Below are 22,285 nucleotides of genomic sequence, written 5' to 3'. Positions count from 1 at the left end.
AAGCGATTACCTCTCCGCTGATGCTGCTGTTTGGTTTTCACTTTTAAACCCCCCCAGCTTTGTTCAGGGTGTCGGATGAGCCCGTACTCCCATACAGCGTGGAGCAGAGCAGAGCAGAGCAGAGCACAGCGTTACCCGGTGATCAGGTTTCATCACTGGGGCAGCCTCTCTGAACCACTTGACTGTTGTTCAAAACAAAAACCCTCTCAGGTGTAGCTACAACCAGTCGTTACTCCTTTGTCCCCATTGCTTGATACTCATCTGTATAGCCAAACCCATAATCCTATCCCTGTATTTTGCCACTGTAGAGTATCAGTTACAGCTACATTTATTCATTTGACCAACATCTTTGCCCAGAGTGACTTGCAGCACAGTATATATATTACCAGCATGTGTGCGCACATGGAATTGACCCCATGACCTCGGCTGTTGGCACCTTGCTCTGGACACTGACTTACATGAACACAGCGGCTAAAGGCAGCCTAAGACGCGCCTTTGCACAGTGTATTATTTTACTGCAGGGGTATTAAGCACATTAGCAGGAACAGCTGTTAGCCTAAGCCACAATAGAGGCCTATAATAGAGTGGGACGACTCGCAGCAGATTTGGGTTGACTTGTGGCCGGGGGTCGTGTCTGATTGGAGTATTTCAGGCAGGGTGCCAAAGTTTTTTTTGCAGTTGACCAATGACCTTGCATAGAGGGAGGAAGTGGGTGGGTCTGTATTTACTCACGCCCAGTCAGATGATGAGGGCCGTCTGCATAACGCTCTACTTGCCGATCATTACTTGCTCTTTGAAATGGCTGTCTCTAAACAAACATTAATGAAAGTTAATGCAAGCACCAGGATTTGCAAGCATGAAGTGGTATGGTTTTAGTAGGCATGCAGACATTTTACTCCCTGAAAAATAACTTGCAGCCAACTTCCTGGCTTTAGTGAAGCAATGTTTTGATTACTTGACCTTAACGTTCTGGACAGCTTGGCTCACTAAAGGTGCAGTTGACCCAAACTTCTGCAGTAAAGCTGTCAGAGAAAGAAGGGAGAAAGGTGTGTTTGAGTAGTTGTGCGGGAACAAGAAGATGAAGTCCAACCAAAGTCTGGATGTGCTGTTGAGTTAACTGTGTCCACTGCCAGCCCTTCTCTGTTCTCCGGGGCAGCCGTGGCCTAGAGGTTAGGGAAGCGGGCTTTGGGACAGATTTTCCTGCATTGGCAGGAGGTGGGCGGGGGGAGTGAATGAACAGCGCTTTCCCCTGCCTCGACAACCATGGCTGAAGTGCCCTTGGGCAAGGCACCTAACCCCCACTGCTCTGGGTGTGTGTGCGCTCTTTGCTCCTAGTGTGTGTGTGTGCTCTTTGCTCCCAGTGTGTGTGTGTGCTCTTTGCTCCTAGAGTGTGTGTGCGCTCTTTGCTCCTAGTGTGTGTGTGTGCGGTCTTTGCTCCTAGTATGTGTGTGTGTGCTCATTGCTCCTAGTGTGTGTGTGTGTGTGTGTGTGTGCTCTTTGCTCCTAGTGTGTGTGTGTGTGTGCTCTTTGCTCCTAGTGTGTGTGTGTGTGCTCATTGCTCCTAGTGTGTGTGTGTGTGTGTGTGTGTGTGCGCGTGTGCTCATTGCTCCTAGCCTGTGTAGTGCTCTTTGCTCCTAGCCTGTGTAGCTAGGATAAACAGATGGGTTAAATGGAGAGAACACATTCCTATGTGTGAAACATACTCGGCCAATAAATTATTCTAATTCTAATTCGAATTATTCTCTGGCATCTGCCCGGTGTGGTGTGGTGTGAGAGAAGTGGTTCTGTGCTCTTCTTTGTTTCTCTCTGTGTTTATGTGTTTGCCTGTCTGTGTTGAGGTGTGTGTCTCTGAGGTGAGGTGTTTGTCTGTGTATGTGTGTCTAAGTCTTGCGTGTGTGTGTGCGCTCTTTGCGGTGCTGTGTTTGTCAGCTAGTGCGCCATGACTGCTGTGCACTCTCTCTTTCCTTTGGTCAGTCAATGCCACAGAAACCCTGCAACAGAGCAGAGCAGCTGAGACCAATATCTCTTGCCCCCCCCCCCCCCCCCTCTCTCTCTCCCCCTCCGTCCCTCTCTCTCTCCTCCTCCGTCCCTCTCTCCCGCTGGCACACACACTTCTCCCCTCTGTCTCCCCGTGTTGCCGTGGAGGTTCGTTGACGTGTCATGTTGAATGCAAACACGCACGCACACACGCACGCACACACACACACACACACACAGATTGCTTTGGCATATTGCAGCTCCATTTCTTTTTGTTGCCCCCCCCCATCCCCCACCCTTCCTTTATTATTTTTTAAATGTTTTGCTTGCTGTTGCCTTGCTGATGTGTTGATACTGCACTGCAGCATGGGTTTCTTGCAGTTACAGTCTCTCTCGCTCACTTGGTCTCTCTCCCTTTCTTCCTCTCTTGTCCCCTCCCTTACCTTCCGTCTCTCCAGCTCTTTCTGTTTCTCTCTCACCCTCTCTCTCTCTCTCTCTCTCTCTCTCTCTCACCCTCTCGAGGTGTGACGTCAGCATGTGAAGTGGCTGGGAGTGGCTGGGTTTTTAGGAAAGGGCCTCAGCCTTGTGGAGCAGCTATGAGGCATTGTGCCAACAGTCTCTCTCTCTCTCACACACACACACACACACACACACACACACACACACACACACACACACACACACACACACACACACACACACACACACAGGCAGTTTCATCAGTGATGTGGTCTTCTCCAGCACCACTGTCGCTGACATAAACAAACACCTTCCGCTCTTTGTCAGTCTGCGTTTTTCCTGCTCTTGAACCTTTATTACATGACTTAGGCTCTTGCTCTCTCTTTCTCTCTCTCTCTTTCTCTCTCTCTAGCTCCCTATCTCCCCTCCCCCTTATTAACAGCAGCAGCAACAATGACAATGATACCCTGCTTTCAGAGCTGTCTCTTTTACACACACACACACACACACACACACACACACACACACACACACACACACACACACACACACACACACACACACACACACAGTGCTTGTGACAGTGAGGCCGAGTGTGACTCCTTTCTGACGAGTTAATTACGACGGCGCCGTTAATTACTAACGAGCAGCCAGGGACGACCGAACCCAGGGCCTGGGAAAGCAACAGCCGGGCACTCTTCCTTCTCTCTCTCTCTCTGTTTCTGTCTCTCTGTTTCTGTCTCTGTCTCTGTCTTTCGTTCCCTGGTTCCTCATTTGTTTGCCTGTCCTCTCCTCCCTCTCTCCTTCCATCTGTCAGAGTTCTGGAATGGATGTTGGAGAGTCGTGTGTTGCCTAGCAACTGCAGTTACCATGGGAACGCCCACAGAAAATCCCATGTTTGCTAGGCGACTGAGGAAAATGAAATGAAATAAATATTGAACTTAAAAAAGGTGACGGCGAGTGAAGGGGAACGAGGAAAGGGTGGTCGCAAACGACAGGCTCTTGGCTCTCATTTTCATCTGGATTCTTCTCAGATGACCCTGAATCAGATTGGTTTTGATGAAGCGAATATTACCTCTGCCAATCAGTTTACACCTTGCTGAGCTGTGTGTGCATGCAAGTGTGTGCGTCTGTGTGTGTGTGCGTGCATGTTTGTGTGTGTGTTTGGGGGCTTGAGTGTCCAGGCGTGTTTATGTGCGATTGATGTGTGGTTGTGTGTGTGTGGGTGTTTGGTCTGTAGGGAGTCATGTTGTCCTTGTTAGCAGCTTAGGTCAGGTGTGCACTGATGGAGTGTATCTGTGTGGGTGTGTGTGTGTGCACCACTGCTGCTGATGCTTCACTGTAATTGATTGTTTGTCTGATCCATCAGATGCCCTTAATGTTATTGGGAGGGAGGGGTCATTGGCTGCTAAGTGCAGTCATCTCTTGACCTTCTTAGTGGTCTTTTCTGTGTAGCTCTCTCTCTCTCTCTCTCTCTCTCTCTCTCTCTCTCTCTCTCTCTGTCTCTCTCTATCTCTCGCCACATCTGCTGCCTCTCATTCCGTCGCCATCTTCCTCCTTCCCCTCCCTTCTCAATCTTTCCATCTCTCCATTTATCACCCTGCATATTTTCGTTCTCTCCCTCATCCCTCTATCTCTCTCAGGCAGAAATTAGTGTATATACACTGATGGGGATGTCTGATGGCTGATTCGAGGCCGTGCGTGCGTGCGTGCGTGCGTGCGTGCGTGCGTGCGTGCGTGCGTGTGTGTGTGTGTGTTTGCGCGTGCATGTGTGTACAAGGTCCTTGTAAGCACCAAGTAGAACAATAAGATGGCAGGCCTGGACTCCCCCACCATCTCTCTGTTACGGCTGCTTTCTTCACCTCTCTGCTTGTCTGTTGTCTTTTTGTTTCCTATCTACCCCCCCTTCTCTCTCTCTCTCTAGTGTGTTCATCCAGAGCCTGGCTCTGTGCCTGACTGTGTGTTTATATTCACTGTGTTCTTTCTTTTACTATCTTTCCCAGGCTGTGGGGTTGGAACCTCCTTGTGTGTGTGTGTGTGTGTTTGCCAAGCATTTTTATAGCAGAAGTGTGTGTGTGTGTGCGTGCGTACACTGCACCACACCACATCCAGTTGGATGCAGAGCCAAACTCCGTGACTCGCTGTACACTGGCCTCCTGCTTTAGACCTTCACCCTCTCTTCACCCTCCAGATTCCCCCCAGATATTAAGAGCCTTTCAGGGCGCACCAAGGTTTTCCCTTGGAGCTATGGATCCTTTTTAGTCCCTTAAGGATAGTTTCAGACCTAAATGGCTCCTTCTACAGGCCAGGCCTTGGAGCTAAGGGCGAGATCACGGACGTGGCCCAGACCTGGTGCAGAACACGGCGTCAGACTGTAGATCTGCAGGCCGCTCTGGGTGCTCTTAGTGGCGGTGATGGGTGTGGCAGTGTTAAGTGAAGCCTTTGACCACCAAAAGAAACCACTAAAGGCACTACTCCAGGAACTGGTATGGCGACACACTGGTATGTGTATTTTGGTGTGTCTCTCTGTCTGTGTGTGTGTGTGTGTGTGTGTGTGTGTGTGTGTGTGTGTGTGTCAGTGTGTTGTGTTAGATATTTCTGATTAGCCAACAAGATATTTTGTGACGGATGAGTGAAGATGTTGGCTCAGGGACCTGACCGGTGGAGGAGTGCTTGTCCCCGGGTGGGAGGGGTGAGCAGCTTTTTGGGCCTCGATTGGCCGGCGTGAAATGACGGACAGTGAGGCTGAAGAGTGTATTCTCCCTGTGGAGAAAAATGTGCCGTGATGCGGCGCGTCTGACTGTTACCATGGGAACCTTGGGACACGTGTCCCTCAATGATTCAGCAGCCTGTGTGTTTGGGGCACAGCCTTTGTCTGTGGGTGTGTGTGTGTGTGTGTGTGTGTGGAAGAAACAGGACGGCGTCTGCTGCCTGCAGGCCGAATGCCCAGAGATTCCCACTCCCACCAGCTGCCCTTAGTCTGCACACACACACGCTCACACGCTCACACACGCGTCATCTGAGCCACGCTCACACACGCGTCATCTGAGCCAACAGCAGGATGGACAGGGGATCGGCCTGTCTCTTTTACCCAGGGAGCAAAATTCACTATTTGGCCAAATCCTGTCAAAAATAACACTTTTCATAACATTTTGTGTTTATCTGTATTATACTATCTTCATGTGTAATTTTCATTTAGTTTTGAACCACAAAACAATGTGCGAGTACTTGATGTTAATGCAGGCCCTCAAGAATGAATGTAACTGCTGAAGAGCTCGATTAGGCTACTCAGTGAAACCGTTACCCCACACTAGGGGTGGGCGATATGGCCAAAATCTTCTATCACGGTATTTGTAATTGTATATCACGGTTACGGTATATATCACGGTTTATTATACGTAGGGTGACCAGATTTGAGTTTGTGAAAAAGAGGACACTTCAGCGGTGGTGAAATGTGTCCACAGACATAGGCTATACAGTATGATCTGCTTTATTTATTGACCCTTAAGAACACTTAAGGTGCAGAAACAATACTGCCTCAATAGGCTATTGGCCTAAGCAATAGTGGTCAGTATATGCCTACTTGTACTCTCTCTACGTTTCCATTGAATCTTTAAATAGTAAGATTAAAACAAAGTGCATGTAGTGGCATTTAGTCCAGTGCTTATGTGGCTTTCAGTGGTTCTTTAATGTACTTTCAGAAGAGAAATCAAGTGTTAACTTTCTTTTCGATGTTTGTTCATATGTAAACGCAATAATGATGAGAAACATTTTCTTATATGGCCACATATTAAAATAAGAAAATTAAGAAGTTGGCAATTACACATAGACGCCCCATTGACCGCTTCAGCCCGTTGCTGCGACAAGCGAACTTCGCAGCAACATTGGTGAGGTGAAGCCTGTAAACAAACGCAAGTAAACGATGGAGCTGCGGGGTTTTTTTTGCATAAAAAGCACGTTTACATTTCTCAACCGATATCACTGAGTCGTTTTTTTATTCAAGGGTTTATGATCTAGGTGGAGTACCAAAACAAGTTGTCTCCATGTTACTTAGAATCTCGACAGTTATAATCGCCATAGACGCTCACTGTTCTTGTGCTCCCACAGCTCCTTCACTACGAAATAGTGCATCTTTAACTACTAATATTTGACCATCATTGAGAAAAATGGAACAGAATCTGCAAATAAATGGCTACACTAGACACTTCAGTCCATATTTTTCAGTAGATCTTTCAGTAGAATCTTTCCCAACAGTCGAGGATTACTCAACAAGTAGGCATGACAGTCCTTGCAGGTCATGTCCTTAAAAATTGTACTAGGTATCGTATTATACGGCTCTTCAGAATGTTCAAAAAAGTTCAGTTGATTTGAATGGGCCACCCCAACGTTCGCAGGTCTGTATTTTCTTTATATTCACTGCTGCGAAAAAGTAATGACCATCATTGGCAACGGGGTTTGTGCTTTAATTCACGTCTTTCATATCATATCATTCCGCAAGTAGTCCGGTCATTTAACGTAACTTGAAGTCAGCAAGTAATGGGTTGCTACGCAACACCTGAAACTTGAAAGTTCTATTTGCCTGAAGAACAATTTTTTCTAAACGGAATCACTAAACGGCAACATAATCGTTAAAGAGGTATTTTGGAGGAACGTCTTCTATCATTTTGGGGAGTAACTGTAAAATAAGCGGGATGATGTATAGTTTGGAGGTCATTATCTAAAAATAAATCGATTGGATTTCAAAATAAGAGTATACCGCGGTTGAAACGGTATAGCCAAATCTCTCCCGGTAGACACATTTCTACCGTTGCACGGTATATACCGTCATACCGCCCAGCCCTACCCCACACTGCATGTTCTCTCCTTGGCAGCAGGAGCTGTACTAAGGTTAGCTGAGGTAACGCTGATTGCTTCAGGTGGTAGCTGTAGATTTTCTATGGATTGTGTATTTGTGTATTATTATTATTATTATTATTATTATTATTATTATTATTCTCTGTGTCTCACCCCACCTCTCTCCCCCCTCCCCCTATCCCTGTGGCGCAGATATGGCAAGCCATTTTGACATGATCAGATTGGAGAGGCACACAACCATTGTATTTTTTGAAGATGCACCCGTATTTTACACTCCAGAGTGACGCAGTAATCGCCTTCATTCACCCACCAACACAGAAATCTACATGATATTGGCACTAATTTTGCTCCCTGCTTATCACTCTCCATCTCTCTCTCTCTCTCTCATACACACACACTCACTCTCTCTCTCTTTCCAGCTCTCTCACACAAACACGCACTCTCTTTCTATCTCTCTCCATCCCCCATCTCTCTCTCTCCAGCTCTCTCTCACATACACACACACTGTCTTTCTATCTCTCTCCATCTCTCTCTCTCCATCTCTCTCTCTCTCACATACACACACACTCTCTCTTTCTATCTCTCTCCATCTCCCTCTCTCTTTTTCTATCTCTCTGTCTCTTTCCATCTCCCGCATGTTTCATCTCTTCCTCATGCCATTTTCTTGATCTGATTCGTCTGTTCATCTGTCTCTTAGTTTTCTTTCTGTTCCCTTTGACTCTTAAGACTGTAGGTATTTTACCCTCTCTTTCTCTCCTTTATGTTTCTGAACACATCTGTTCCTCATTTATTTGCCTCTTCACATATTACACACCTTCTGTCATTCTAACTCTATAGGTCTTCCATGCCCTCCGTCTTTATCTCACTCACACTCTATCTGTCTCAAACACATATCCTCTTCTCACTCACTCACTTAGACAGACACACATTCTCACCTCTAAGGCTGGGCCATATGGACCAAAAGTATTGAAATACTTAAGTTAAATAAGAATATCTAAGATTGCGCTAAAACTGACAATTGCAAGTTTATGTCGATTAAAAGATAAGAATTCGATCATTTTAATGATACGCCATTTATTGAGTATTGTAGTGGTGTTGTTTTGCAGAACATCATTGAATTGCATGAATAGTGCATACAGGTTTTGATTTCACAATTTTTCCTTTTTAAAATAATGGACCTATTTTAAGCGTTTACAATACATGCATAACATCATTAACAATCTGTTCTTGGGAAAAAATACATACATTTATTTGCTGAAGTGTCAGGAGCAAGCCCAGGCTGTAAATGTGTTCCCAAGAGAGCAAAGAAAATCTCCTGACAGTTTCAAGAAGTGATATTGTATACCATGAAAAAGCTATGTAATCACAACCCTGTGTGATTACTAGGCAAAGCACTGTTATCACCAGACTGCTTTCATTCTATCTGCAGATATTATGCTAGAACTGAACTATAGTAAAGTAATGAACACGCTTGCAAGTGCCTTTGATGAGACCAGAGATTTAATTCACAATTATAAAGTTATTTTAGGAGGTAAGGGTAATTGTCTTCTGTCTTTTTGAGAAGTACTTTAATTTAGAAAGGTTCAGCTCCTGACTGAAGTTGCTAAGCTGAACTAGCCAACAGTTAGCCAATTAGACCCGTTGCTAGTGCCAAGGTTGACATCTTTTTGAGCTGTATTTTACCATAAAGGTAATATTATAACTCACTTTAGTGTACGTGCCATCCAACAAAAAAAGTTTTGCGGTGAAAAATACACGGAGAGAAATTGTGTAAAAAAAAATGCAAACTATAGGCAAATGGCTCACATGCGTGACTGGGCTCATTATACTGTTGGTTGGCTGGGTGTCGTTTTAATACCAAATGGAACCACTTTCTCATATTGGTGACTAGCAGAGGTAACACCAGTACCATGTAAAAACCTTAAATATTGTCTACTCACTTTATTAACAAGGGTCTGAAGTAGTCTTTAGGTGTATAAATATCAATACCCTTAGTCAATACCGTTTACAACTCTTACATTCATGGAAACATTCTGGACGTTAGAATGAAATGTAGAACTGCAATGTTTTGCCATTATGGGGTCTAGAGGGACCTCCACAGACGCAGAGAGAAGCTTACACTAACACAGCTTACACTAACACAGCTTTATGGTGGAAACGGGTTATGTAACGCAACATCAAACTACATTGGGAGAAACGGTGTTGTCTCATCCTATATCTCGTTTGCAAATATACCAGTATACCTTATAACGTCGATATACCACCCATCCCTAACTCACTCACACACACACACACACACACACACACACACACTAGACCCTATAAAGTCGATACACTGCCCAGCCCTATTCACCCCCTACCCTTCTCTGTCTTTCCCTGTCTCTTTTACTCACCGTCATTCCCTCTCTTGTTCACCACTCAGCTGATCAGTGCCATGGAGAAGTACAGCTTGAGGATAGCAAAGATGAGGGAAGTGTGTGTGTGTGTGTGTGTGTGTGTGTGTTTGCTCGTGTGTGTTCCTGCACTTGTGTGTTCCTGCTCGTGTGTGTGTGCCTGCTTGTGTGTGGGTGTATGAGTGCCTGAGAGCAAAAGAGAAGTGATGACAAGTTAACCCAAAAATAAACCCAAAAAGACACTGTGTGTGTGTGTGTGTGTGTTTGGGAAGCCGTGTCCATTTGTCTTCTGTTTTGTTTAAGGATGTGTATCTTTGCACAGTCTTCTACATCCACACTGAGTTTGCATTCACGCCTGTACAGTGATATCTCTGTGTGTGTGTGCGTGTGTGTGTGTGTACCTCTGTCTCCTTTTTCATGTAATGTGGTCATTATCATTTCAGTGTAAAATGCCTTTGTTCACACTCCCCTCCCCTTGTGTGATGTATGTTTTATGAATGCGGTGAGGGTGGTTTACATGCTGTTTCCTCGTCAATTCCTTCATGTGTGTGAGAGAGTGTGGGTGGATTTATGCGTCCATGTACGTCTGTCCGTGTGTGTGTCTGTACACGGCTGTGTGTGGGCGGCTCGCGTTTGGACTCTTTGTGTCGACTGCGCAGTTCCTGAAAGATGGCAGAAAGCTGGCAGTAGCTGTGAATCCATGTACGTAAACACAAGCACGCACGCACGCACGCACACACTCACTCTCACACACACGCAAATACCACTCCAATCCATGCCCTCCTCATCAATTCTAAAACTATGCAAATCTGCTCAGCAAATCACCCCTGGCAGTTAAGCATTCAACCTCTGTCTGTCTGTCGGTCGGTCGGTCGGTCGGTCGGTCGGTCGGTCGGTCGGTCGGTCGGTCGGTCGGTCGGTCGGTCGGTCGGTCGGTCGGTCGGTCGGTCGGTCGGTGTGTGTGTGTGTGTGTGTGTGTGTGTGTGTGTGTGTGTGTGTGTGTGTGTGTGTGTGTGTGTGTGTGTGTGTGTGTGTGTGTGTGTGTGTGTGTGTGTGTGTGAGAGAGCGCGAGCAAGAGAGAAAGACAGAGTTTGTGTGCGTCTGTGTGTGTTAAACCTCTGGAAACATTCAGAGCAGTATGTTGTTATGTTATTGACGCTTTTTGTCCTGGCTGTGCCATGGCTGCCAATGCCCATTGTTGTCTGGCCAGACAAGGGCACCGATTGGCATCCCCAATAGACCCACCTCTCCCAGGAGAGACTGACGGGGGGGTTTGGCGAGAGGGTTTGGTTAGCCACAGTTTGGCCAATCAGAGAATGGAAAGGGAAATTCGGTGAATTAAGCACTCTGTAACCAGGGGGTTGATATGGCTGACTAGAGAGAGAGAGAGAGAGAGAGAGAGAGAGAGAGAGAGAGAGAGAGAGAGAGAGAGAGAGAGAGAGAGAGAGAGAGAGAGAGAGAGAGAGAGAGAGAGAGAGAGAGAGAGAGAGAGAGAGAGAGAGAGAGAGAGAGAGAGAGAGAGAGAGAGAGAGAGAGAGAGAGAGAGAGAGGGAAAGAGAGAGAGAGAGAGAGAGAGGGAAAGAGAGAGAGAGAGAGAGAGAGAGAGAGAGAGAGAGAGAGAGAGAGAGAGAGAGAGAGAGAGAGAGAGAGAGAGAGAGGGAAAGAGGGAAAGAGGGATATAGAGATAGGTTGTCCTTGTCAGGTCTGAGAGCGTTGGGTGCAGCGCAGGGCACTGGCTGGGTTTAATCTGGTAAGATGCTGACGCAAGGCTTCCCTTTGCAGCCCTCCATAAAGCGTCAGCAGCCTTAATTTTTCTACTTATCTCATTCAACTCTCTCTCTCTGGTTTTCTGTCTCTTGTTTTTCTGTCTGTTTCTCTCTGTCTGTGTCTCTCTCCCTCTCCCTCTATCTCTGTCTTAATGGTCACGTGTAAATCTCTTATTCTTGGAGAACTCCCAACATCTAAAGGGGTTTACACACCAGGACAGGACACCCCTTGCCCAAGGCTTATACAAGTGGTACCAATGGCTGTTCAGCCGTTTCAGATCACACACACACACACACACACACTAACATACACACTTGCATTTGTATACTGCTGGTCAGGGTTTGCATTTTTCATATAAATCTGACTAGCCCGAATAGACCATTCTACTAAGACCATTGTTTATGTAGAAAGGTATATTTTTGTAGTATTTGAGAAAGCAATTAAAAAAAAAAAAAAAAAAACATTTACCAAGCGCAAACTGTAACAGTCATCATACTTAAATCAATCAGCAATCGTCAAACATAAATCTTGATTTAGATCCAAAAATGCACTGAAACTTCAATACAACAAAAGCGATTGAGAGATTTAATAGTATGGATAGCATCAGTCTGTGTCATTCCTCCCGTGCCTTAGCCTTGCTGGGCTGATATGCTCCAGGAATCTTTCCCAGAAACTGATTGCTTTGTCAGGCCAAAAGGATTCAACCGATTTATTCCCCATTTTATAGAAAGCTGCATCAGATCATTCAGAGTTTCATATTGCAGAGAGGTACGGTGTGAGATTTTTTGTCTCGGTTCATGCGAGAAAATCCTCTCTTGCAGATAGCTTTAGATGGACTAAGTGTCCGCGTTCATTCTACCAGTAACAATATATGAGATGGGTGTCTTGGGTTCTCAGTGAGAAGATATCCGTAGAAGTAATATAGCTTCATATCTCGCTCCCATGAAAGCCACATTTTCTAATTCAATTTTTGTTATATAGTGCCAAAACAATAAAATTGTCTTAAGGTGCTTTACAGAGCCCAGGGCCTGAACCCACATAGAGCAAGCCCAATGGCAACAGGGTCAAGGACAAACTCCCTGTTCCTCCTTTTTTACATCTGTCCATTCTTGTGGAGTTTTCTCCTTCTCTTCCACATTTAGCAAACTGGCGAAATGTGTAACAAGATAATCCTCCTCTTCATCCCAACAATTTACCTACTTTTTTCTGGAGCGGGAAGTACGGACGGATGAAAACCTTTGAAACAAGAGAGGCTTTTTAGACTGATTTTTAAACCTGCTGTCAACAATCTTCTGAAATTCATGTGGCACAACAGGTGGCTTTAAGAAATGGACATGTTGGCCTGGACATGTTAAAGCCCCCCCCCCCCCCCCCCCCCCCCCCCCCTTCACGAACAAAATAAGTGCGCGCTCGCAAAACACGCACGCACACACAAACACCATTAGGCGTATATATTTACCAACAATGTGTTGGATTTAACGGTCGAATTACATACTTTGGCTATTGTATTGGGAAAGTCAATAACATAACTCCGTAACATCCACCTTCAGTGCACTGCCCTGCTATTGTTTCTGACATTACATCATGTGACAGGGCAACAGCCGAGTGATTATTTTCCAAATTGAAACTGATTAAGACCTACCTGAGCAGCATGGGGCAGGAGAGGCTGAATGGGCTGGCTATCCTGTCCATTGAAAGAGCAAATCATGCATTACCACTTTTATGTTTGAAAGGCGTCATTCGGCAAGTGTACTCTGTGCACAGTTCGCTTGTAGGTCTTGACGTTCAGATTCTGCGCCTAAACTAGCTATATCGTATCATCTCGTCACATGATCAAATAGAGACTTGACATTGGTGAACAAGATACATATTACCCAGCATATCTGTATATGACAAAAATAACAAATTAAATAAGAAATTATTCATTTATTGAATCTGCTTTTTAATAGTTTCTATAGTGTATGTACGATAAGCATATAATTGTGTTATAGATTGCTACTGACAATTTTCCCCTAAAAATTATGAAAACCATGACAGAGACAGGTTTGCCATTTTGAGGGAATATATAGCATAAGGGATCTTTCAGAGATCAAAAACAACTATCCTTGATCACTGTCGCATTAAACTACCGACACTTTGACACTCATATGTTCGGAATAATTTAGAAAGCAGGGCCTGCTGTGCCTACGAACCTTCCACGCTGGCTTTAGTTATAGTTACGCCCCTGGCGCACATCCACACTTTCTAACACAGCATAGGTACACTCAATTAAAGCCATTAGCAAATGAACAAAATACACCTTTTTCAACCACAAATAAGAGATACATAACAGCGACTTCACACAGAGGCTCTGGCTTAGGGGCCTCCTGAGCCCGGTAGGCCCGTTCATTAATCCATCCCTGTTCTCTGTGGGTTCACTTTTTCCAGCAGGTTGTTTGTTGTTTTCTAGCAGGTTGTTTGTTGTTTTCTAGAAGGTTGTTTGTTGTTTTCTAGAAGGTCGTTTGCTCTTTGTGAGCTGAGTTCCACTGCATCACATGCTGCCATCTGAAAAAATAAAAATTAGGTACTTTTCAGTACTCTAAGTAAGTAGTCAAAAGTTGTCGTTTTTTTTTGTCACAGTTCATTTTAAGTTGCGGAAGTTGAAATGCATTACTTTTTAGTATTTGTTTGTGTCCACTAAGTTTGATAAAGCTTTCAGAGATTAACTGAAATTTAAGTAATTTGGTGTGTCCTCCAGTCCAGGTAGTCACAGCTTTTCACACTCTCCAGTACCGCTAGCTCTAATGCGTGTGCCACACAGTGGATTGTTATAATGTGAGGAGTTTGCTGTTTCACTCTCCCTGCTACTCCTGTTCACTCGCCCACCTACAGCTCCATCACAATTTGCACACACTACACTACACTACACTACACTACTACATACCACTACACTACACTACACTACAACACAACACACCACTACACTACACTACACCACTACACACTACTACACTACACTACAACACAACACACCACACTCCTTCCATGTCCAGTCACCGATACCCACCGTGTCCAGTGCCTGGTCAATAGCACCTTAGACACCTGCAGCATTGGCGCTCTTAACTGGCTGACATTTGATCGTGTGAGTGGAGAGTCTTTGTCTGACACATACCTGGAATAGACTAACTCCGGTTCCATGATACCAGTATCTGTGTTTCTAGCATTTGCGATCTCTTGATGTTTGTGCTATTGCCCCAGAACATCCTTACCTTGCGTGATCATTGTGATGAGTAGAACCAAGGTCTAGACCATTCGTTATTTGAAGCTTGCAAATACTGTTACATTTTTTTAATGGTAGTTCACTTTAGGCAACATAGGATGCCGTTCTGAAAAGTTTCAGCACTTCATGTTACGCTGTGCACCAGAACTCTAGTGTGGCAAAGAGCAGTCATGAGTTCTGGTGGGGTCTTTCCCTAAGAGGACTGCTTTCAGTCACCAAAGGGCAGGTGGAGGAGATATTGTGTGGACACTTCCGACAGAACACATTGTCATTTACCTCATCGTGTTCTAGCCACGGTTCTAGCCATGTTCTATCCATCGTGTTCTTTCATCCGTCAAACCAAAAAAGACTTTTCTGATATTTCTTTAACACTTCCACTTTGTGCTGGTCGGCTGTTCTTCTTGGTTCTTTTCTGTTAACTTTTTTTGTTTTGTTTTTTTGGGTTTTTTGTGGGTTGAAAGATTAGCCTAAATCCATGCTTCTCCCTTTGACCGCTGTCACATTTGGATTTTCACACACATTAGGCTTTAGGTTTTCCCCCTCCCAACGAGCAAGTCAAAAGAGCAGAGAAAGCTAATAAAGGACGCAATTTTATTTGGCTTAGGGGATCATTTCTGGATGCCCGGCATGCAGGGTGTTGTGTTGTTCTGGAAGCCCGGCAGGCAGGGGTGTTGTTACGTTCTGGAAGCCCGGCGGGAAAACAAGACTGTTCCGGGATGTTGCTGCTGGTTGTAAATCCAGCAAGTTCTTTTCTACACTACTACAGAACAGTGGTTCAGTTGTTTAGGATTTTATTAGGATCCCCATTAGTTGATGCAGAACATCACTGCACTGTTTGTGATGGTTATGTGTGTGTGACGGAGAGAGTGTATGTTGATTTTGTATTTGAGGATGGTGCTATGGTGTTCATGGCTGTTTATGGTGTCACTGGTCGTAGGTGTGTTAGGCTGGTAAGTGCATGTGCAATATGCAATGGGGATTCTGTGAGAGGATTTTGTGTGTGTGTGTTGTGTGTGTGTGTGTGTGTGTGTGTGTGTGTGTGTCTGTCTGTAAGGGCCGTTAGTAAACCTCCTCCAGAAAGGACATTGTGTATGTATTGTTTTAATGATGGAGCTTTTGAAAGTATTTGAATATCTCATAAAAATACCATGTGCAGTCATGTAATAACCCGGTGCTATAACCGGAAATCAAATCAATAAAGCCGCTCACATGTTTACATAAGTTATCATGTCAGGCATACAATCTAACATTGCCTGCTAAGCAATTTAATAAGATTGAGAATAGCACCATGTGAGCAAGCTCAGTGAATCACCCAAATAATAGCTTCCTCTCCATAAACACAAGACCATTCACCTTATCACTGTGTCCACACACACACACACACATGTCTGTGTTTCTGGATGTCGACAGGGTCAGTTATGGACTGGACTGTCAGTTATGGACACACACACTCTTCATATTAAAGAAAACTACCACAAATAATCACAAGCTAAATTTAAAAAGAGGATAAGAGCTAATAAGAGTAATTATGAAACTCATAATCTGAATCATTGATAGATTATTTGACTATCAAAATAGTTGTTAGTTGCAGCCCATGTGTGGATAATGCTGAAGTGTGTGTCTTTGTCTGAAAGTCAATGAGTGTGAGAATATGTGTGTGTGTCTGACGTCATGCCAATATGTGACTTTATTCGTGTGTCTGAGTTCGTGTGTGTGTGTGTGTGTGTGTGTGTGTGTGTGTGTGTGTGTGTGTGTGTGTGTGTGTGTGTGTGTGTGTGTGTGTGTGTGTGTGTGTGTGTGTGTGTGTGTGTGTGTGTGTGTGTGTGGTCTGAAGAGAGCAGTATAGTGGGGCTGCTGGTTGTCAACAAGCCATTTAATCAATAAGAGCCCACAGCAGGCATCTCATCCAGGCTGTGCGTGTGTGTGTGTGTGTCAAAACATGTTGATAAGTCTGAAAGATGTTGATAAGTCTGAAAGATGGAGAGAAAGAGGAAAGAGAGAGAGAGGGAGGGAGGAAAGAGAGATGGATGGAGAGGCCAGTTTGTGTGATGAAAATGGCTTCAAGGAAGGAGAGACTGAGGTGATGACGAGGAAGAAGAGAAAGAGAGAGACAGTGGAAGAGGTGCGAAAAGAGGAGTGCAGAGAGCAAGAGTGAGGGACAGCCACATGATAAGGTGGGGTGAGATGATGAGATGGATGGAGGGAGGGAGGGAGGGAAAGATGCAGATGGAGAGAAGAAGAATAGTTAGAAGACTGAAAGAGAGAGATATACACATATATAGATGATGAGCGAGAGCTGGAGGGATGGGAAGACAGTTGAGGAAGAGATGATCAGTATTGTAATGATGTCTTTGTGCCCCCCGGGTGTGTAAACACAGACACGCCTCTCTCTCTTTCTCTCCCTCGCTCTCTCTCCCTCTCTCTCTCTATGCTGCCGCAGTCAGGAAGAGAGGCAGAGAAGGGAGACCAGCGGAGGAGCGATAAAGAGAGGGGAAAGGAGGGCAGGAAAGATAGGAGACGGGGAGAGGCGCAAGGGACATCATGGAATGTGTGTGTGTGTGTCTTTTTTTTGCGTTTGTTTTAGTTTTTTTGTTCTAACCCTCCTGCCACGAAGGGCCATATTCATGGTTGCCAGGTTACAGTTGGGTAGTGGCTTTGAAAGAACTGTACGCTGCTCTCTAAATCACACATTCACAAACACAAATAAACACTCACATGTACACACACAAAGTCTTGCATGTACACACACACACAAACACACACAGTTAGAGCCGTGCCCGTGGTGGCATCGCCCAGTGTTGGCACGTGAGTGGCACAGCAGGTCACCCACACCTCTTTAGCGGCCAGGAGAAGGAGCCTCTGATAAGAGCTGCAGCTGTTTGTGTCCTTCACATACCTGTGTCCCACCCACACACACACACACACACACACACACACACACACACACACACACACACACACACACACACACACACACACACACAGATATGCACAAGTGCACACACACAGATATGCACAAGCACGATATGCACAAGTACTCACACACAAAGATATGCAGAAGCACTCACAAACACAGGCACGCATGCACGCACAAGCACTTACACATACTCACATACCACACATATGGACTGTGTCACTAACACACACTTGTGCTGACGTGCCAAAACATACACACATACTCGCTTATGCAAAGAAACATAACAACCTATAAAAGCACCCATGAGCCTTTTTTAGGCAGGCATAGACACCCCCCCCCATCCCTTCTTGCCCTCTTGTCCTCTTGTTTTGAAAAACAGAAGTAATGAACCATTAATTCCCCACTTTTCTTTTTTTAAATCCAGATCGACTTAGCACCACATTAATTGTTTAATACTGGGGCACCTTGTCTCTTGCTCCCCTTTTGCAAAGCGTTTCCCATTTCCTCAATGGAAGATCAGTGAGATTTAAGTCCCAAATCCCCAAACCCACAGCAGCAGCCAGAGAGCACGAGAATGAGCTAGTCGGGATTGGCCAATCAGAAAGGGCGAGAGGGCAATTTACCGCTTCTTGGCGAGGAGCGAAATCAAAAGACAGACAGAGGAGGTCAACCGTCACTGCACCACAGGTGTGTGTGCGTGTGCGCCTGCCTGCGTGTGTGTGTGTGTGTGTGTGTGTGTGTGTGTGTGTGTGTGTGTGTGTGTGTGTGTGTGTGTGTGTGTGTGTGTGTGTGTGTGTGTTGTCGAGTCGAAGCTTCCCCCTCATCTCCACTTCCAGGGAGATTATTCTGTAGCGATCCAATTACTCCAATTAGCCGCCTATTTTAACAGCAGTAATCAGCTTGAATGCTGCAGGTATGACTGGGGGGTGGGGGTCGGGATGTACAGGACGGTGATTGTTTACCTGTTACACAACCCCCTCCCCCCCCAAACACACACACACATACAGAGTAAAAAACTAGAACATGAGTAACCTGGCAGACACACAGATTGAGTATTGCTGTTGAGTATTGTTGTGTGAAGCAAGACATCATTACAAATAACTGTGGATTCAGTGGAGAGAGCCCTTGAGAGTTGAGAGCCCTTGAGAGTTGAATTTAAAATTATTTTATTGGTCTACAAAACCCTAAATGGTTTGGGCCCAAAATACCTCCTAGATCTTCTTACTCCCTATCAACCATCAAGAACCCTTAGGTCGTCTGGAAAGGGACTGCTAACTGTTTATAGACCTAAGACAAAACATGGTAAAACATCATTCAAATATTTTGCTTCTTATTCCTGGAACAAACTCCCAGAAACACTTAGATGTGCCCCTAATGTTGCAACTTTTAAATTAAGGCTCAAAACTTTCTTGTTTTTTTGGGCCTATGAACACTGATTTGCTTCACTGATTTGCTTGCTACAGGAGTACCTGTCTAAACTGTGAGTTGTGGCACCTATATTCCATATGATTATGTTCTTCCAGTACACTTACTTTCTTATCTTTTATTTTTATGTTTATCATCTTCTTTTTACTTGTTTCCCTTTACTCTTATTTTTTATCATTTTAATTCTTTATTGTCTTTCCTGCTTTTGTATATGTAAAGCACATTGAGTTGCACATGTGCATGAAATGCGCTATATAAATAAAATTGCCTTGCCTTGTTTTGAAAACCAGTAGAAGTGGTTATGGGTCACAGTGGGTTAGCGTGTTAGCGTGGTAACTGAAGTTGTGCTTTCACAGCATCATAACCAGAGCGAGAGATGTCCTTTGAAGTGAGACACAGCTACCATCACTTATATCGACTTCAATGCACTGTAGTTCTTGTGCAAGAACACATCGGTAATCGCTAAAACTGAAATCTTAAACTCATGTTAACCTCTGCCTAATCTAAGGTACAACGTGTGCTTGTATGTATTTAGTTCAGTGTTGAGTAGAGAGCAGCTGTGATTGCTTAGGATAAATAGGTCTCGCGTCTGTGGTCTTAATTGACGAGGACAAGAAGTCAGTGTATTAACAGATGGCCCATGGCGCAAACCTGCCCAAAGATAGTAAAGCAAGTAGTTTGATGACATCTGCAGTTAACATTCAACATCCAGCATTGCTGATATCATTTGGCTGTTTGTTTGTTTGTTTTTTTTTGTCCTGTTATTTTTGTCCCCATTTCAACAACACCAGTGACATATTTTAGAACACATCGGCATAGCAAAGAATGAAATATTTGTTTGCAATTGACTGTAGATTGACTTATTTGATAACAGAATGAAGTGGACAGGCTCGAGGACAGGCGATAGCATCACAAACAGTGTGATGCACACGGACAGAGAGAGATGCAGTGAGTCAGCTTTTGGGGTAATTAGTACTCCTGGATGTTTATGTAATCTTGGTGTGGCCAGCTGCCTTTAGCACAAGCATCAACCGTGACAGGCCTCTGGGTGTGTGTGTGTGTCTGTCTGTCTGTCTGTGTCTGTATGTGTCTGCGCAGGCTGTCCTCCATCATGGACAGCCCAAGGGGGGGCCCTCTGCTGTTTCCATGGAGATATGGTTTGTCTGCGCTAGCCGATCAGATCAGGGCGGGTTATTTCTGTGTGTGTGTGTGTGTGTGTGTGTGTGTGTGTGTGTGTGTGGCTGCCTGCGAGGTAGTGCTGCTTCACTACACCGTTTGGTCACGGTATATATAACTTGTGCAAACCACAGCTACGGTCTGAGCGGCCCTGTCCATTCCTCTCTTTCTCTTTCTCTCTCACTCTCTCTCGCCATCTCTTTTTCTCACACCCTCTCTCCCTCTCCCTCTCTCTCTCTCTACATCTCTTCTCTTTGATGAAGACAGCACGTTCTGCTCCCAGCAGGGGAGAGGCTGAAGTGAAAGGTCAAAACAGGGCGGAAAAAAAGAGAATGAAAGCATCAGAGCAAGGGAGGATTTGGTGAATTAGACGAGTGTGGTTCCTCGTCTGATTAAGACTGATCCCCTCCACTGTCTCTAATCTCAGCCTGTTGTCCAGTGTCCTTTATGTGTTTTTCTACCACACACACACACACACACACACATACACACACACATACACACACACATACACACACACATACCCAAAGCGCACATTTACGCCCACTACAGTCATGACCTGGTGGTGAAATGCACTCACACATATACACACAACACTGAACTCACCACAAGAACTCACTGCATCTCCTCTCTGGTGGTCCATCAACTGCTTGTGCTTGAGGACGGGAAGGCCCTTGATCACTGGCTTGTATGTGTGTGTGGGGGTATGGATGTTTTTGTGTGCGTGAACGGCTGTGACACTCGTTTGTGTGTGTGCGTGCATGGGTGTATTTATGCCATAAAAACGTAACCGTTAAAAAGCTCTTGTGAACTGTAATTTGCTGATGTTGATATTTCTGGAAGTAAGGCCGGAGTGCATGCTTATATGCTGAAATGCCTGCTTGTCTGTTGAGGAAAGCTGACTTCCTCTTTTTGGGTGAAAAGAGTGTTGTAGGCCATCAAGCCATCATATGACCAAAATGGAGGCAGGCCTATTAGTGGGCTTCCGGCCTTCTCGGAGTGTGAAGTCCTTGGTGGTGGTAGTCAGAGACTGTTGATTTTGTCTTTGTCCATTTTGTCATCACTGAGTCCAGTGCTAGTCACTCTTGACTCTGCTGTCTCAATACTGAGTCTGTTTTTACTGCTGTTATTGAGCCTGGTGTTTCTGATCATCTAAGTCTGTTGTCTTCATCACAGACTCTGTGTTTGAGAAACATTTCTCATGGCTGCTGTTGTGTAGAGATTTACATTGTTGAATCTATATGGTTTTGCATTGCTCAGTTTGGCTTTTCCTATTCCTAATTTGCTTCATCTGTTGTGCTGTGCTTTCAATAAGTGTTAAAATGTATAAAACTGAACGGTATACAAGAAAGCTCTTGCATGACATCACGGCAACCATATGCAGTGAAGTAAAAATGTACAGTAGCTTTAATCACCATACATGCTTGTTACACTTTCACCTTTTCCTCTTGAATTTCTGATATATGACTGGGTTTAGCCCTAAATAATCAGAACCAGAAGCTTCCAATCATCCTTTCACAAGGGGTTGGAACGTGGAACTAGAACATTCTACCATGACAGCAGGGTAGATCCAGCTGAAGACTAGTTTTGTCCTCCGCTCTCCTGCATTTGTCATTATTACCTGGAAGGAAGTTTCCCCCTGTGGCTTTCGACTCTTAACCACTTAAAAGCCAATCTGAAGCACTTACCAGTCGAGAACACCCCATCTCAGCCCAGCCCAGCCCAGCCCAGCATAGCCAGGTTCCGCCTTTTTCCCAAGCGTCTCCTCCGTCATTTTATTATAAATAAACTGCAGAGGGGGGGAGGGGACAGCTGGCTGCCCGGGTCTGCGTAGTAAACTCTGTTGTGTAAACTCCCTCTGAATGCTTGCGGCCAGCCCCTGATTGAGATGTTTGCCTGCAGACGCAGAGTGAGAGATGGTCCGATAACAACAGGGGAAGGCTGCTCCCATTCACCTTTGCTAGGTGCAGCCCAAAGCCTTTAAATACACCGTGTTTGTTTGTTCTATACCCGTCGCCTCATTATGTAATGGCCACCAATCTGGAACAAGCTATTTAA

General features: G+C 45.0%; 1 protein-coding gene across 2 annotated transcripts in view; it reads left to right on the top strand.

Annotated features, from left to right (window-relative positions):
• The window catches only part of grk3 (G protein-coupled receptor kinase 3), a 61,725-nt gene that overhangs the window by 14,767 nt on the left and 24,673 nt on the right, over window positions 1-22,285 (top strand). The gene's annotated exons all lie outside the window — the stretch shown is intronic.

The sequence above is a fragment of the Clupea harengus genome, chromosome 12 (assembly GCF_900700415.2).
Source record: "Clupea harengus chromosome 12, Ch_v2.0.2, whole genome shotgun sequence".
NCBI classification, from domain to species: domain Eukaryota; kingdom Metazoa; phylum Chordata; class Actinopteri; order Clupeiformes; family Clupeidae; genus Clupea; species Clupea harengus.
This window is presented reverse-complemented; position numbering and strand designations above follow the sequence as displayed.